Raw genomic sequence first — 16,290 nt, forward strand, 5'->3', positions numbered from 1 at the left:
GTTCAAACGATGTTGTTTGCAGGTCTATCTCCCTCCATCTCTCAGCTGTTTCTCTCTATGTTAGGATCTTTTCATAGGCCATAAGATAGACTTGGGCAGCTCCAGGTTTACCTGATTTTATAGCATTAAGATAAACTTCAGATGAACTGCTTTCTTGATCACCCTGACAAAAATCCTAGGACAGATTCAATAGGCCCAGCTAGGGACATGTGCCCATCCCTGAACCAGTCATTGGTGAGAGAGATGGAATATTATGATTGGCCAGGCCAGGCCCTAGGGTTATGACTGACAGACAATGATGTCAACTTCAAAGGTCAGATAAGCACTTTATAATTGCTGAAGGGTGATTCAAATGTAAGTGACAATTATCATCTGCCTGTAGCAAATTAGAAACTGTATTATAAGGGAAGACAGTCTGTGATAAGTAAGCCCTACCCTAAGAGCAAAGGGAAGTGGGCGCCAATAGCACGGAAAGTGACAAGAAAAACTATAAGGGGACGACATAAAACCTTTAGGGGACTTCCCTGGTGATGCAGTGGTTGAGACTCTGCCTGCCAGTGCAGGGGACATGGGTTTGATCCCTGGTCCGGGAAGATTCCACACGCCACGGAGCAACTAAGCCTGTGCGCCACAACTACTGAAGCCCACACGCCCTAGAGCCCATGGTCTGCCACAAGAGAAGCCACCGCAATGAGAGGCCCGTGCACCACAATGAGGAGAGGCCCCCTGCTCGCCACAACTAGAGAAAGCCCGTGAGCAGCAACGATGACCCAACGCAGCCAAAAATAAATTAATTAAAAAAAAAAAAACTTTAGAAGTGCAGCATTCTGAGACATTTGGTGTACAATCAGTTTTACAAATTTTATTATACCCTATTGTTACCAATTTAGAAAATTTTTCTATACGTTAAAAAAATCAGTGCTTGCCTACATGTTTAACTTGTCAATCTAGAATGACTTTTCTCCAAGTTCCCAGATAGCTGGTGATTTCACAGGGACTCTGTCCTAGAGGAAAATTAATCTCATAGGGAACATGGTGTAGATTTATTACAAGACAGTGTATTATGAGAACTAAATCAGTCATTTATACAATAAACTCTTCACAATAATTAAGTTTTCACTTCCACTCTCAAACACAGAATATTGATTGGGTGGGTCTGCTGAAGTAGGGCAATACTCATGTTTTCACGTTAAACTTGCTTGGCCAGAACTTGCTACTCTAAAAATATACTCACTTTATCTACATATAGCATGTAAATACATCTCTCGCAGGAGATCTGTGTTCAATCTTCTGAGTTCTCTTTTGCAGTTTCCTCAATAGTAGGGCGTGTGTCGGTGGGACCTGCTCCTGGCAGCACAAAGCACAAGAAGGTTTTTCATGCTGACAGTGCTTATCACAGAAGATGAAATGTTTCACCCATTCTTCCGTATCACAGACAGCTCTGACATTAGGTCCACCAGTTGCTATAGGACATTCCAGGAGTTTCTGTTCAGGGTCAGATCTCCTCCCCAGCTGATCTGTATTGCATCCCATTAGGAATGTCACCATACTTCACATCATGTCCCAAGTTATGACTCTATTACTAAGAAGAGGGAGAATGAGGAGAAGGAAAGAGAAAGAATGGTTTCTTTCTCTTAAATGAAACACATAGTTCATTTATGAACTGTCCAGACTTTGATTGCTCCCCTCAATCCATTTCCTCTAATTCTTAATTTTACTTACGTCACTCATTGTTTTGGGTCACTATTTTGTATGAATTTCTATGCATCTCACTAATTCCTTGAGGCTTTGTGCTGTTCATCTTCCTACTCATATTACTATTTCCTTATACAGCTATTTAATAGGAAACAAAATGTCAATACCCAAGGTATTCTTAATTCCAATCAGTATAACTCCACAAAGAAAATGGAAGTCTTTGCAGGAGGCAATCCCACTGGTGAGAGGTTAGTTCGCACAAAGAATGTATAAGTTGGCAGGCAAATAGCTATCCATACACTCCATACACTGCCACATCAGGAGAGGGAGATTGGGAGAGAAAGTTAATGGGGCAGGGAGGAGGTGGGTAGGTAGGTTGGTAGAAAAAGGCGATGGTTAACTGCAGTGTTGTGGGAAGTGGCCATGAGAGAGAAAGCAGAGGGGTAGAGCTCAGGGTGGAATTCAGCAGTCCAACTAGAGGAAAGTAGTTATGTTTGTTTATGTTTCCATGGCAACCAAAGTACCTTAGAAACAGGAAATAGGCCAGGTGGAGAAATAAAGTGAAGTGCAAATCCTCAAATTACAACATCCTTAACTCTGCCAGAGGAGAGCTTCTTGCAGAGTTTCTTTGTATTAGTTTTATAGAAATCACTTGTTTTTAGATTTAATACCTTAATTTTTTTTTTCTGCAAGGCACCTATTTGTCTGGGGTAATGTACACTGACTTCATTTCCATTCAGTCCTGGAATTCTAGAAAGTAGATATAACTCAAAATGGAGATGCCTGGAACACTCTTCCTCCATCTTTTTTACTTCCTTCTTGTAAAAGGTCAGGATTCACCTCCTCTAAAAAGTCTACCCAGACCAGAGAAAAATTAGTCATAGCCATGTGACTGCTGACATGTTAACATAAATATATCCTTGTCAACTCAGAATTAAACTGTAATCTCCTAGTAGGGGACTATATATTTTCAGGTGGCCTACACTCTTTCCCTGGTCATCCATGCTTCACACTGCCACTGGAATTATCTTACACATACTCTTTAATGGTACTCCTTCACCTGCAGAATAAGGGACCATACTCTTTAGGAACATTCAAAACCCTCCTCAATCTCCTTTATATTCTCATCTCCTATTACATTCTTCATCCTTCTTCTCCATCTACTTATTCTCCAAGTCTCAGTTCAAAGCCACAACCTCCATGAAGCCTTATGTTTAGTTATTTTCATGTCTGTTTCTTCCTTTAGAATGGAAGTTCCATGAAGGCTGCTTCCAATTTTAAAATCTATCACTCTTCCGTCTTTCCCCCATACCTATAATTCATTCATTTAATCAACAAATATTTATTGATTGATTGCTCTGTGCCAGGAAAAGAGTGTGAATGAGTAATTCTCCTCTTGTTATAATAATATTGACAATAATTAAAAAAGAGAATAATAGTTAATGTTTATTGAGCACCTACTATTGTATCACGTGCTGTGAGAAGTGTTTTACACTTTTTTTTTTTGCCTGTCAGTTTTATTTTTTTTCCTCTCTTTTTTAACATCTTTATTGGAGTATAATTGCTTTACAATGGTGTGTTAATTTCTTTTAATAAATTTATTTATTTATTTATTTTTGGCTGTGTTGGGTCTTCGTTGCTGTGCACGGGCTTTCTCTAGTTGCGGTGAGTGTGAGCTACTCTTCGTTGCAGTGCGTGGGCTTCTCATTGTCGTGGCTTCTCTTGTTGCGGAGCATGGGCTCTAGGCACGCAGGCTTCAGTAGTTGTGGCACGTGAGCTCAATAATTGTGGCTTGTGGGCTCTAGAGCTCAGGCTCAGTAGTGTGGTGCATGGGTTTAGTTGCTCCGCGGCATGTGGGATCTTCCTGGGTCAGGGCTCGAACCCGTGTCCCCAGCGTTGGCAGGCAGATTCTTAACCACTGCACCACCAGGGAAGCCCAGGTGTGTTAATTTCTGCTTTATAACAAAGTGAGTCAGCTCTACGTATACATATATCCCCATATCTCCTCCCTCTTGTGTCTCCCTCCCACCCTCCCTAACCCACCCCTCTACGTGATCACAAAGCACCGAGCTGATCTCCCCGTGCTGTGTGGCTGCTTCCCACTAGCTAGCTATTTTACATTTGGTAGTGCATATATGTCCATGCCACTCTCTTCATCCCAGCTTGCCCTTCCCACTCCCCGTGTCCTCAAGTCCATTCTCTACGGCTATTCCTGTCCTGTCCCTAGGTTCTTCAGAATCTTTTTTTTTAGATTCCGTATATATGTGTTAGCATACGATATTTGTTTTTCTCTTTCTGACTTACTTCACTCTGTATGACAGACTCTAGGTCCATTCACCTCACCACAAATAACTCAATTTCATTTCTTTCTATGGCTGAGTAATATTCCATTGTATGTATGTGCCACATCTTCTTTATCCATTCACCTGTCGATGGACACTTAGGTTGCTTCCATGTCCTGGCTATTGTAAATAGAGCTGCAATGAACATTGTGGTACATGACTCTTTTTGAATTATGGTTTTCTCAGGGTATATGCCCAGTAATGGTATTGCTGGGTCATATGGTAGTTCTATTTTTAGTTTTTTAAGGAACCTCCATACTATTCTCCATAGTGGCTGTAACAATTCACATTCCCACCAGCAGTGCAAGAGTGTTCCCTTTTCTCCACACCCTCTCCAGCATTTATTGTTTCTAGATTTTTTGATGATGGCCATACTGACTGGTGTGAGATGATATCTCATTGTAGTTTTGATTTGCATTTCTCTAATGATTAGTGTTGTTGAGCATCCTTTCATGTGTTTGTTGGCAATCTGTATTACTTCTTTGGAGAAATGTCTATTTAGGTCTTCTGCCCATTTTGGGATTGGGTTGTTTGTTTTTTTGATATTGAGCTGCATGAGCTGCTTGTAAATTTTGGAGATTAACCCTTTTGTTTTCCACTTTAAAAATTTTTTTATTTTGAAACCATTGTAGACTCCCAGAAAGCTGAAGCAGTAGAATACAGAGTCCTGTTTGCCCTTCATCCAGCTTCCCCTAATGGTGACATCTCACATACTTGTATTACAATATGAAAACCAGGAAATTGACATTGGAACAAATACTTTTAACTAGACTACAGACCTTATTCAGCTTTTGCCATTTTTAGTATGCATTCATTCACAGGTGTGTCGTTGTATGAAATTTTTAAACCACACAGATTCATGGAACCACCACCACAATCAAGATAAAGAACTGTTCTATCACCACAACAGAACCCCCCTGTGTTATCACTTTATACTTGTGAGCAACACATACACACACACATACACCATCCCTGTCCCCTAACAACCGTCAATCACCTCACCATCTCCATAGTTTTGTCATTTCGAGAATGTCATATCAATGGAATCATGCAGAGATTGACTTTTTCATATTTTACATTTATTTTTTATTGAAGCATGGTTGATTTACAATGTTGTGTTAGTTTCAGGTGTACAGTAAAGTGATTCAGATATATATATATACACACACATATATGTGTGTGTGTATATATATATATATATTCCTTTTCAGATTCTTTTCCATTATAGGTTATTACAAGATATTGAATATAGTTCCCTGTGCTGTACAGTAGGTCCTTGTTGGTTATCTATTTTATATATAGTAGTATGTATCTGTTAATCCCAAACTCCTAATTTATCTCCCCCTTCCCTGTTGGTAAACATAAGTTTGTTTTCTATGTCTGTGACTCCGTTTCTGTTTTGTAAATAATTTCATTTGTATCATTTTTTTAGATTCCACATATAAGTGATATCATATGACATTTATCTTTCTCTGTCTGACTTACTTCACTTAGTACGATAATCTCTAGGTCCATCAATGTTGCTGCAAATGGCATTATTTCATTCTTTTTTATGGTTGAGTAGTATTCCATTGTGTGTGTGTGTGTGTGTGTGTGTGTGTGTGTGTGTGTAGATATATATGTATACATATCTCACATTTCTTTATCCATTCATCTGTTGATGGACACTTAGGTTGCTTCCATATCATGCCTATTTTTAATTGTGCTGCTATGAACATTGGGGTGCATGTATCTTTTCTAATTAGAGTTTTTGTCTTTTCCGGATATCATATTTTACATTTAAATTCATGATCCATTTTGAATTAACTCTTGTATAAGATGTGAGATTTAGGTAAAGGTTCTTCTTTGTCTTTCTTTTGACAATGAATGTGCAATTTCTCCAGCACCATTTATTGAAAAGTGTATCCTTCCTCTGTTGAATTGCTTTTGTCACTTTGTGAAAATTCAGTTGGGCAGAGTTGTGTGAGTCTATTCCTGGGTCCTCTGGTCTGTTCCATTGATCTACGCGTCTATCAGTCCACGCTGTCTTGATTACTATAGCTTTATAGTGAGTCTGTAGCTATCTCATAAGCTTTAACATGAGATAGAGTGATTCCTCCCACCTTTCTTTTTCAAAATCGTTTTAGCTATTCTAGCTCATTTGCCTTCCCATATAAATTTTATTTTTTTTTTATTTTTATTTTATTTTATTTTTTTTTTGCGGTACGTGGGCCTCTCACTGCTGTGGCCCCTCCCGCCGCGGAGCACAGGCTCCGTAGGCGCAGGCCCAGCGGCCATGGCTCACGGGCCCAGCCGCTCCGCGGCATGTGGGATCCTCCCAGACCAGGGCACGAACCCGTGTCCCCTGCATTGGCAGGCAGACTCTCAACCACTGCGCCACCAGGGAAGCCCCCATATAAATTTTAGAATAAGCTTGTCCATACCTACAAAACAATCTTGCTGGGTTCTTGAATTTTAATATTTTTAAAATTTTTCTTCATGTCACTAATTTTGTTTTTATTAACATTTCTTTTAATTACTTATTTATTGTATGTCACACAGATGGTCAGAAGACTTCAATTTTCTTGCATTTCTAAGAGATAGGCCAGCCCACTTTTGACATAGTGGTCACCAAACTGTTCCATACATTATCTTTACATGTGTTCTTTAAAGTTCATAGTAACTCTAAGAGGAAGATATACCAGTACTACCTCCATTTTACAGATGGGAAAAATGAGGCATGGATAGAATAAATTATTTGTCTAACATCTCACAGCTGGCAAGTGGTGTAACTAGGATTTGAACCTAAGCAGTCTAATTCTAGAACACACACTCTTATCCTCTGTGTATGCTTCTTTTCTTTGAGAATAATTATTTCATTCAAAACATTTTAATTGAGTGCCTATTATGTGCCAGGGACTGTTCTATATGCTAGGGCAATAGCAGCATGAGTAAAATAAAACAAAATCCTGCCCTCATAAAACTTATTTTAAAAGATGGGGAGAAATTATGGCATGAATGCAATAACTATTGTTTTGTTAAAGCATTACTTTATTATTGCATCTATATTAGGGGCATAGCCACTCTTGGATACGGGGGCTGGGATCTCACCCAAAAGATATGCCTATTCACTGAATCGTTTACCATAGTCCTATCAATCTGGGGTCGGGAAAATCCCTTGGTTGGGAGACAGGAACTAGCTAGAAGACCCAGGGGGGTGGTAAGCTGAGCCACCAAGGGGACACAACTGTCTAGACATTACCTCTTGTGTGGTGGGAAGTAAGACCACACCTGCTCCCAGTAAGTGTTCAGGGGACAGAAGAAACAGGAACATATGCAAAGTGCTTGGGTATTTGCCCGGTCTGAGTAGGTTACAGATCATTCAAACCAAGCTCATGAGTGAGTTAGTTGTAGAATGATCAGGAAATCAGACTGTTCTATACTATTTTCTAAAAAACATTTTATTGATGTGTACTGAACATATAGAAAAGTGTAGAAATCATAAGTGAATACCTCAATGAATTTTCACCCATGTAACCAGAACCCAGATCAATGAAATAGAACATTACTAGCCCCCTAGCTGTCCCTGTGCCCTTGGAGTCACTAGTTCCAATGACAATCACTATCTTGGCTGCAAACACCACAGATTGGTTTTGCCTGTTTCGGAACTTTAGAGAAATAGAATAACAGACAGCAGATCCCCTTTTGTGTCTGGTTTTTGGTTTTTTTTTTTTGCGGTACGCGGGCCTCTCACTGCTGTGGCCTCTCCCGTCGCGGAGCACAGGCTCCGGACGCGCAGGCCCAGCAGCCATGGCCCACGGGCCCAGCCGCTCCGCGGCATGTGGGATCTTCCCGGACCGGGGCACGAACCCGTGTCCCCTGCATCGGCAGGCGGACTCTCAACCACTGCGCCACCAGGGAAGCCCTGTGTCTGGTTTAACCCTCAACATTGCGCTGGTGAGATTCACGCATTTGTTACCTGTAGTCGTAGTATGTTCGTTGCAGTGCTGTGTGGTATTCTACTGTGTAAAGATACCCTAATTTGTCTATTCTACTGCACATGGACATTTAGGTTGTTTCCAATATTTGGCTATTACAAATAGTACTGGTATTATCATCCTAGATATGCTATGTACACAAAAAATGCACATTGGGTACATTTCCTAGGAATGAAATTGCTGAGTCCTTGCATATATATGATTGTGATTAGCTTTAGTAAATACCACCAAACAATTTTCCAAAGTCATAACAATGTTTCATTTTGCTTTCAAGGATGTCCTTTTCTTCTCTCTTATTTTTTTTAGTAAAATATTTTATTGAGAACTCTGACCAATTTCACTGATAAGCAAAAATTTTATAATCTATGCTTGGGTCAGAGTGTTAGAGAGGAAACAGCAAAGACATAGGAAACCTGATAAACAACAAGGTCCTACTTACAGCACAGAAACGAACACAGCGTTGTAAATCAACTGTACTTCGATTAAAAAAAGACTTAGCAAAGCTGAGGGAGGGGGAACCTGGGACAGAGTCACGACTCAGTTCAGCCAGTTATTCTTATCTAGATATTCTCTTTCAAGAGCTAAGCTTTGGAGGTTCTGGTTTTGTTTAATAAAGCACAATGTTCCCTTACAGAGCTGAAATGTTTTCCAATGAATATGAATTAAATTGCCTCATTATATCTTTAGGTTAAATAATTAAACTGTAAGCTTAGGTGGAAAGAGAACTTGTATATTTTCCAACATAACAAATGTTCAATAAATGTCTGGGTGAATAAACAAATAATTAAATGAATGACTTTCCTGAGACTTCACAACTGTGTATCACGGACTGATGTAGCACGCTTGGTTCATTATGCAGACATCAATCCTGGGTCTCAAAATCAATGGTCCAGGCCTTTCTCCCGAGTCTCTACTCCAGGTACCATGAGACAGTATCTGAGTTTTCTTGGCATTATGCATGTAGGATCAATCAGCTGGACAACAACCGACTCAGGTGGTAGAGCCTGGCCCCACCCTCATAGGGGTCATGGTCAAAGAGCAGAGGTGTACAGAGAGAACATATGAAAGAATACGGACACACAGAGTAATGCAACTGTCGCTTAACTGTTCACAAATGTGAATGGGGCTCATTTACATAATCCCCTGACAGGCCTTATGAGGCATGTTATTACGATCTGTGTTTCATATGATAAGGCAGTTCAGAGAAGTGAAGTGAACTGTCCAAGGTCACAACTAGTAAGTGGGAAAGCCTAGGGTTAAACTTAGGTCTGTCTCAATCAAGATCCTGGGATTTCAAAAATGATGTATGCACAGGTAATATAAAAATTAAGGTTGCCTTGGCTCTCAAGTACACGTGGTGTTTTTGCATCTGATGTCAATCAAGTTACATACATTTGGTGCTTACTAGGTACTGAAGATATATGTGTAACTTAAGCTAAAAGTAAAATCAATTTACTTTCTCTAAACAGTCCTTCAGCTTCCCTGGTTAGGAGGTAGCTGGACCTTGAATGAAAAACTGTGTTGTTTTTTTTTTTTGCAGTACGCGGGCCTCTCACTGTTGTGGCCTCTCCCGTTGTGGAGCACAGGCTCCGGACGCGCAGGCTCAGCGGCCATGGCTCACAGGCCCAGCCGCTCCGCGGCATGTGGGATCTTCCCGGACCCGGGCACGAACACGTGTCCTCTGCATCGGCAGGCAGACTCTCAACCACTGCGCCACCAGGGAAGCCCAAACCTCTTTTTTGATGATCATGGGAAAGATGAACAGGAGCCTGAGTGAGCAGGTCTTAGCCAGGGTTAAGGAAGGCTCTCCAGATGGGGAGATACACAGGAGTCTGAGGAAGGGAGGAAGATGACTTAGCAGAAAAAGGCAGGAAAGGTAATTCAAGAAGGAAGCCTGAATTTTTTTTTTTTCCCATCAGAGCTTTCTCTGCTTTGTTTTCATGACAGCTATTCACTTCTTGAAGGCCCAAGAAAGCAGAATAAATTTGAGGATTGTTGGCAGATCCTTGCGTCGCTGGACTGCAGAGAACATAAACACTCTGGGTTACAGATGACGTGGCTGGCCACCTCAGCCACTATTCTGCCCTCTGGACCTGGGTGATGCCAGCCCCTTGGCAACACCGCAGGCCGCTAGGACCCTGGGCTGGGCTGGGGGAGGGGCAGAGCACCAGGTGACACGGCTACACTGCAGTACAAGGCAAAGGAGTGCTAAGAGACCCGCTGTCCTGCAGTGCTGCGGCAGATCAGGGGACTGACTGCAGGAATCCTGGGAAGGAGGGGGGGGAGAGAGAGAGAGAGAGAAACAGAGGGGGAATCACTGGTGCATGGCTCTAGCCAGGAAGGAAATGCTATAAAATTCTGCTTCCTGGCTCAGTTCCCAGTGTAGCTAATGCTTGGAACTGTCCTGTTGCCCAGACAGTTTCAATTTTTTATTATGTGCAGCTCCTGCCTCGGTATTCTTTTTTTTTTTGCCCCTCAGTTTCGGATGGCCCACTGCAGCCCCTACTCATGATTCAGACTGAAATAGCGGCCTGCTTTGCATTCCAGTTCAAGCTACATTTCAGTTCTTGTTTCTTTGAAAAGGTCCTGCCAGGGAAGCAGAATGAAATGTCAGGTTCCGGTCTGGTATTCCCCCCTTAACCTTCACCTTGTAGTGTGACTTCAGTGGGATTCCCACTCAGGCCCAGAATTCCTGCATGTTAATGGGCTGGTCTGATTCAGAAATGGCTGGATGACGTGATGATGTCACGGCCCTCTGAGATCATACTCTTTCACGCTCGTTGGACCAGCTGAAATCCAGGTTAGTTAACCCATCCCAATCTCCCTTAGGCCATGCCTATTACACACAAAAAGTTATCAAAGAATTCTCAATTTCTTCCTACAAAGTAACCAGATTTTCACAATGATCTGGTCCACAGACTCACTTGGCTGACAACTGGCTAGTCCTTATTGTTACCTAAACCATACCTGTCCTAAGACAGTTTATGCTTAGCCTTTCTTTTCCTGCCTTGGGCGAAAACAGATAATAGCTTTGCATCACTTTTGCAGTCCCCCCCATCCCAAATCCTTTCCAAATACAGGACCACTTAGATCTTTATCACGGTCCTAAGGAGCTTAAGTTTATGGTTATATGTGAGACATTGGGAACTTAAACTTGGAGATTTTTAAGTATGGAAATCCTCAAGACCTTAGTGCTTTGCCCAAGGCTACATTTGCCAACTTTTCAGTCTGTTGGAGCTGGTCAGAGAGGGCTAACAGCCCTTTCAGAAATGAATATTTGTACTCTGACCCCATTTTTTAAATCTCTACATTTTATGAAGAAAAGCCCCTTTCTAGATATCTATATATTGTTTAATATCCTCTTTATTTAGAAAACCTCTTTCTGTAGGTTCTGAGCGAATGACCCACGTGTGTTAAGAGGTTGGTCAAGGACACCCCCCCACCCTGAAAAATAAATGAACTTGAACAGTTCACAAAAGAGGAAACATATATAGCCAAAACACACGTGGGAAAATGTTCAACTTCACTAATAACAAAAGAGATGCAAATTTTTTAAACCAGGTACCATCTTTCATCTATCAAAACTTGCAAAACTTAAAAAAAGAAAAAAAAAAAAAGGCTATCCAGGGCAGGCAAGTGTGCAGTGCGAAGTCTATTCTTATGTCCTGCTGGTGGTGAGGCAAATTGAGACTGCTTTTAGAGAAATAATCCGGTGATGCATATCAATTATTCTCCTCTTAAATTATCCTAAAAAATTATCCAAAATATATACAAAGAGTTATTCACAAGGATGCAGTGTTATATATGAGTCTGAAAAAACAGGAACATCTTAGGTACCAAAAAATGAGACTGGCTAAATAAATTTCAGTATATTCCCACAGTAGAACATTAATGCAATCATTAGAAAAGATGCTTTGTATAATTTCTAGTAAACTGGGAAAATGCTTTGATTTCTTTTTTTTTAATTTTTGTTTTTTTGAAAAATTTTAAATTGAAGTATAGTTGACTTACAATGTTGTATTAGTTTCAGGTATACGGCAAAGTGATTTAGATAGATACGTAGATAGATAGGTACATGGATAGATGGATAGATAGATAGATTGATAGACGACAGAGATAGAGATTCTTTTTCAGGTTCTTTTGCATCATAGGTTATTACAAAATATTGAGTATAGTTCCCTATGCTATGCAGTAGGTCCTTGTTGGTTATCTATTTTTTAAAAAAATTTTATTTTATTTTAATGAATTATTTATTTTTGGTTGCCTTGGGTCTGTTGCTGTGCGCAGGCTCTCTCTAGTTGCATTGAGCGAGGGCTACTCTTCATGCCGGTGCACGAGCTTCTCATTGCGGTGGCTTCTCTTTGTTGCAGAGCACAGGCTCTAGGCACACAGGCTTCAGTAGTTCTGGCACGCGGGCTCAGTACTTGTGGCTTGCAGGATCTAGAGCTCAGGCTCAGTAGTTGTGGCACACGGGCTTAGTTGCTCCGTGGCATGTGGGATCTTCCCAGACCAGGGATCGAACCCATGTCCCCTGCATTGGCAGGCGGATTCTTAACCACTGCGCCACCAGGGAAGTCCCTGGTTATCTATTTTTTATATAGTAGTGTGTATATGTTAATCCCATCCTCCTAATTTATCCCTCCCCCACTTCCCCTTTAGTAACCATAAGTTTGTTTTCTATGTCTGTGGATTTATTTCTGTTTTGTAAATAAGTTAATTTGTATCTTTTTTTTCAGATTCCACATATAAGCAATATCATATGATATTTGTCTTTCTCTATCTGGCTTACTTCACTTAGCATGATAATCTCTAGTTCCATCCATGTTGCTGCAAATGGCATTATTTCGTTCGTTTTTATGGCCAAGTAATATTCCATTGTATGTATATACCACATCTTCTTTATCCATTCATCTGTTGATGGACATTTAGGTTGCTCCCATGTCTTGGCTGCTATGAACATTGGGGTGCATGTATCTTTTCGAATTATAGTTTTCTCTGGATATATGCCCAGGAGTGGGATCCCTGGATCATATGGCAACTCTATTTTTAGTTTTTTAAGGAAACTCCATACTGTTCTTCATAGTGGCTGCACCAATTTACATTCCCACCAATAGTATAGGAGGGTTCCTTTTTCTCCACACCCTCTCCAGCATTTATTACTCCAGCATTTTTTTTTTGCATAGAGACTGATTGAATGCATTTCTCTTTTTTTGTTGTTGTTGTTTATTTTTTTGGCTGTGCCGCTCAGCTTGCAGGACCTCCATTCCCCAACCAGGGATTGAACCCAGGCTACAGCAGCAAAAGCCTGGAATCCTAACCACTAGGCTACCAGGGAACCCTCCTATTTGTAGACTTTTTGATGATGGCCATTCTGACTGCTGTGAGGTGATATTTAATTGTAGTTTTGATTTGCATTTCTCTAATAATTAGAGATGTGGAGCATCTTTTCATGTGCCTGTTGGCCATCTGTATGTCTTCTTTAGAGAAATGTCTAGATCTTCTCCCCATTTTTTAATTGGGTTTTTTTTTGTTTGTTTGTTTGTTTGATATTGAACTGTATAAGCATTGTTTTGGGCTGCGTCGGGTCTTAGTTGCGGCACCAGGGATCTTCACTGCAGCATGCGGGATCTTTCGTTGCAGCAAGCAGGCTCTTTGTTGCAGCGCACGGTCTTCTCTATAGTTGTGGCTCGTGGGCTCCAGAGTGCACAGGCTCAGTAGTCATGGCACACAGGCTTAGATGCCCCACAGCATGTGGGATCTTAGTTCCCCGACCAGGGATTGAATCCACGTCCCCAGCATTAGAAGACGGATTCTTAACCATGGGACCACCAGGGAAGTCCCTGTATAAGCTGTTTTTATATTTTAGAAATTAATCCCTTGTCAGTAGCACTGTTTGCAAATATTTTCTGTACATTGTCTTTTCATTTTGTTTATGGTTTCCTTTGCTGTTCAAAAGCTTTTTAAGTTTAATTAGGTCCCATTTGTTTATTTTTGTTTTTAGTTCTATTATCTAGGAGATGAATCCAAAAAGACATTGCTGCAATTTATGTAAAAGAGTGTTCTGCCTATGTTTTCCTCTAGGAATTTCATAGTATCTGGTCTTACATTTAGGTCTTTAATCCATTTCTAGTTTATTGTTGTATATGGTGTTAGAGAATGTTCTGATTTCATTCTTTTACATGTAGTTGTCCAGTTTTCCCAGCACAACTTATTGAAGAGACTGTCTTTTCTCCATTGTATATTCTTGCCTCCTTTGTCATAGATTAATGGACCATAGGTAAGTGGGTTTATCTCTGGGCTTTCTATCCTGTTCCATTGATTTATATTTCTGTTTTTTGGCCAGTACCATACTATTTTGATTACAGTAGCTTTGTAATATAGTCTGAAGTCAGGGCGCCTGATTCCTCAAGCTCCGTTTTTCTTTCTCAAGATTGCTTTAGGGTCTTCTGTGTTTCCACACAAATTTAAAAATTTTTTGTTCTTGTTCTGTGAAAAATGCCATTGGTAATTTGATAGGGATTACACTGAATCTGTAGATTGCCATGGGTAGTATAGTCATTTTTACAATCTTTATTCTTCCAATCCAAGAACACAGTATATCTTTACATCTGTTTGTGTTGTCTTTTTTTTTTTTTTTTTTTGCGGTACGCAGGCCTCTCACTGTTGTGGCCTCTCCCATTGTGGAGCACAGGCTCCGGACGCGCAGGCTCAGCGGCCATGGCTCACGGGCCTAGCCGCTCCGTGGCATGTGGGATCTTCCCGGACCGGGGCATGAACCTGTGTCCCCTGTATCAGCAGGCGGACCCCCAACCACTGCGCCACCAGGGAAGCCCTGTGTTGTCTTTTTAAATCATAGATTCAATTTCAGTACTTGTGATTGTCCTGTTCATATTTTCTATTTCTTCCTGATTCAGTCTTGGGAGATTGTACCTTTCTAAGAATTTGTCCATTCCTTCTAGGTTGTCCATTTTATTGGCATATAGTTGCTTGTAGTAGTCTCTTATGGTCCCTTGTGTTTCTGTAGTGTTGATTGTAACTTCTCCTTTTTCATTTCTGATTTTATTGATTTTGGCCCTCTCCTTTTTTGTCTTGATGAGTCTGCCTAAAGGTTTATCAATTTTGTTTATCTCTTCAAAGAACCAGCTTTTAGTTTCATTGATCTTTTCTATTGTTTTCTTAGTCTCTATTTCATTTATTTCTGCTCTGATCCTTATGATTTCTTTCCTTGTACTAACTTTGGGTTTTGTTTGCTCTTCCTTCTCTAGTTGCTTTAGGTGTAAGGTTAGGTTGTTTATTTGAGATTTCTCTTGTTTCCTGAGGTAAGCTTGTATTGCTTAAACTCCCCTCTTAGAGCTGCTTTTGTTGCATCTCATAGGTTTTGGATCATCATGTTTTTGCTTTCTTTTGTCTCTAGGTATTTTTTAATTTCCTCTTTGATTTTTTCAATGATCCATTGGTTGTTTAGTAGCATGTTGTTTAGCCTCCACATGTTTGTTTTTTTTGCAGTTTTTTTTCTTGTAGTTGATTTCTAATCTCATGGCATTGTGGTCAGAAAAGATGCTTGATATGGTTGCAATTTTCTTAAATTTACTGAGGCTTGCTTTGTGGCCCAGCATGTGACCTATCCTGGAGAACGTTCCATGTGCACTTGAAAAGAATGTGTATTCTGCTGCTTTCGGATGGAATGCTCTATAAATATCAATTAAGTCCATCTGGTCTAATGTGTCATTTAAAGCCTCTGTTTCCTTATTGATCTTCTGTCTGGATAATTTGTCCATTGATGTAAATGGGGTGTTAAAGTCTCCCACTATTATTGTGTTACTGTCAATTTCTCCTTTTATGTCTGCTAACATTTGCCTTTATATATTGAGGTGCTCCTATGTTGGGTGCATCTATATTTACAATTGTTACATATTCTTCTTGGATTGATCTCTTGATCATTATGTACTGTCATTCATTATCTTTGTAACAGTATTTTTTTTCTTTTTTGGCCATGCTGTGCAGCTTGCAGGATCTTAGCTCCCCGACCAGGGATTGAACACGGGCCCCCTGCAGTGGAAGTACAGAGTCTTAACCACTAGACCACCCAGAAATTCCCTAACAGTCTTTATTTTAAAGTCTAGTTTGTCTGATATAAATATTGCTACTCCAGCTTTCTTTTGATTTCCATTTGCATGGAATAACTTTTTCCATCACTTCACTTTCAGTCTGTATGTGTCTCTAGATCTGAAGTGGGTCTCTTGTAAACAGGTCTTGTTTTTGTATCCATTCAGCTA

The 16,290-nt window shown here is 40.4% G+C and overlaps 1 protein-coding gene across 2 annotated transcripts in view; it reads right to left on the bottom strand.

Moving 5' to 3' along the window:
* Positions 1-16,290, bottom strand: part of DDX6 (DEAD-box helicase 6) — a 100,373-nt gene that overhangs the window by 57,539 nt on the left and 26,544 nt on the right. Inside the window, exon 1 of one of the 2 annotated variants that reach the window (XM_079928452.1) lies at positions 1,235-1,256. The exons of the other annotated variant lie outside the window; for it this stretch is intronic. The gene's annotated coding sequence lies outside the window, so the exon portion shown is untranslated. Of the gene's footprint in view, positions 1-1,234; positions 1,257-16,290 lie in introns of those variants that run through there. 2 annotated transcript variants of the gene reach the window in all.

The sequence above is a fragment of the Stenella coeruleoalba genome (genome assembly GCF_951394435.1).
Source record: "Stenella coeruleoalba genome assembly, chromosome: 8".
NCBI lineage: Eukaryota > Metazoa > Chordata > Mammalia > Artiodactyla > Delphinidae > Stenella > Stenella coeruleoalba.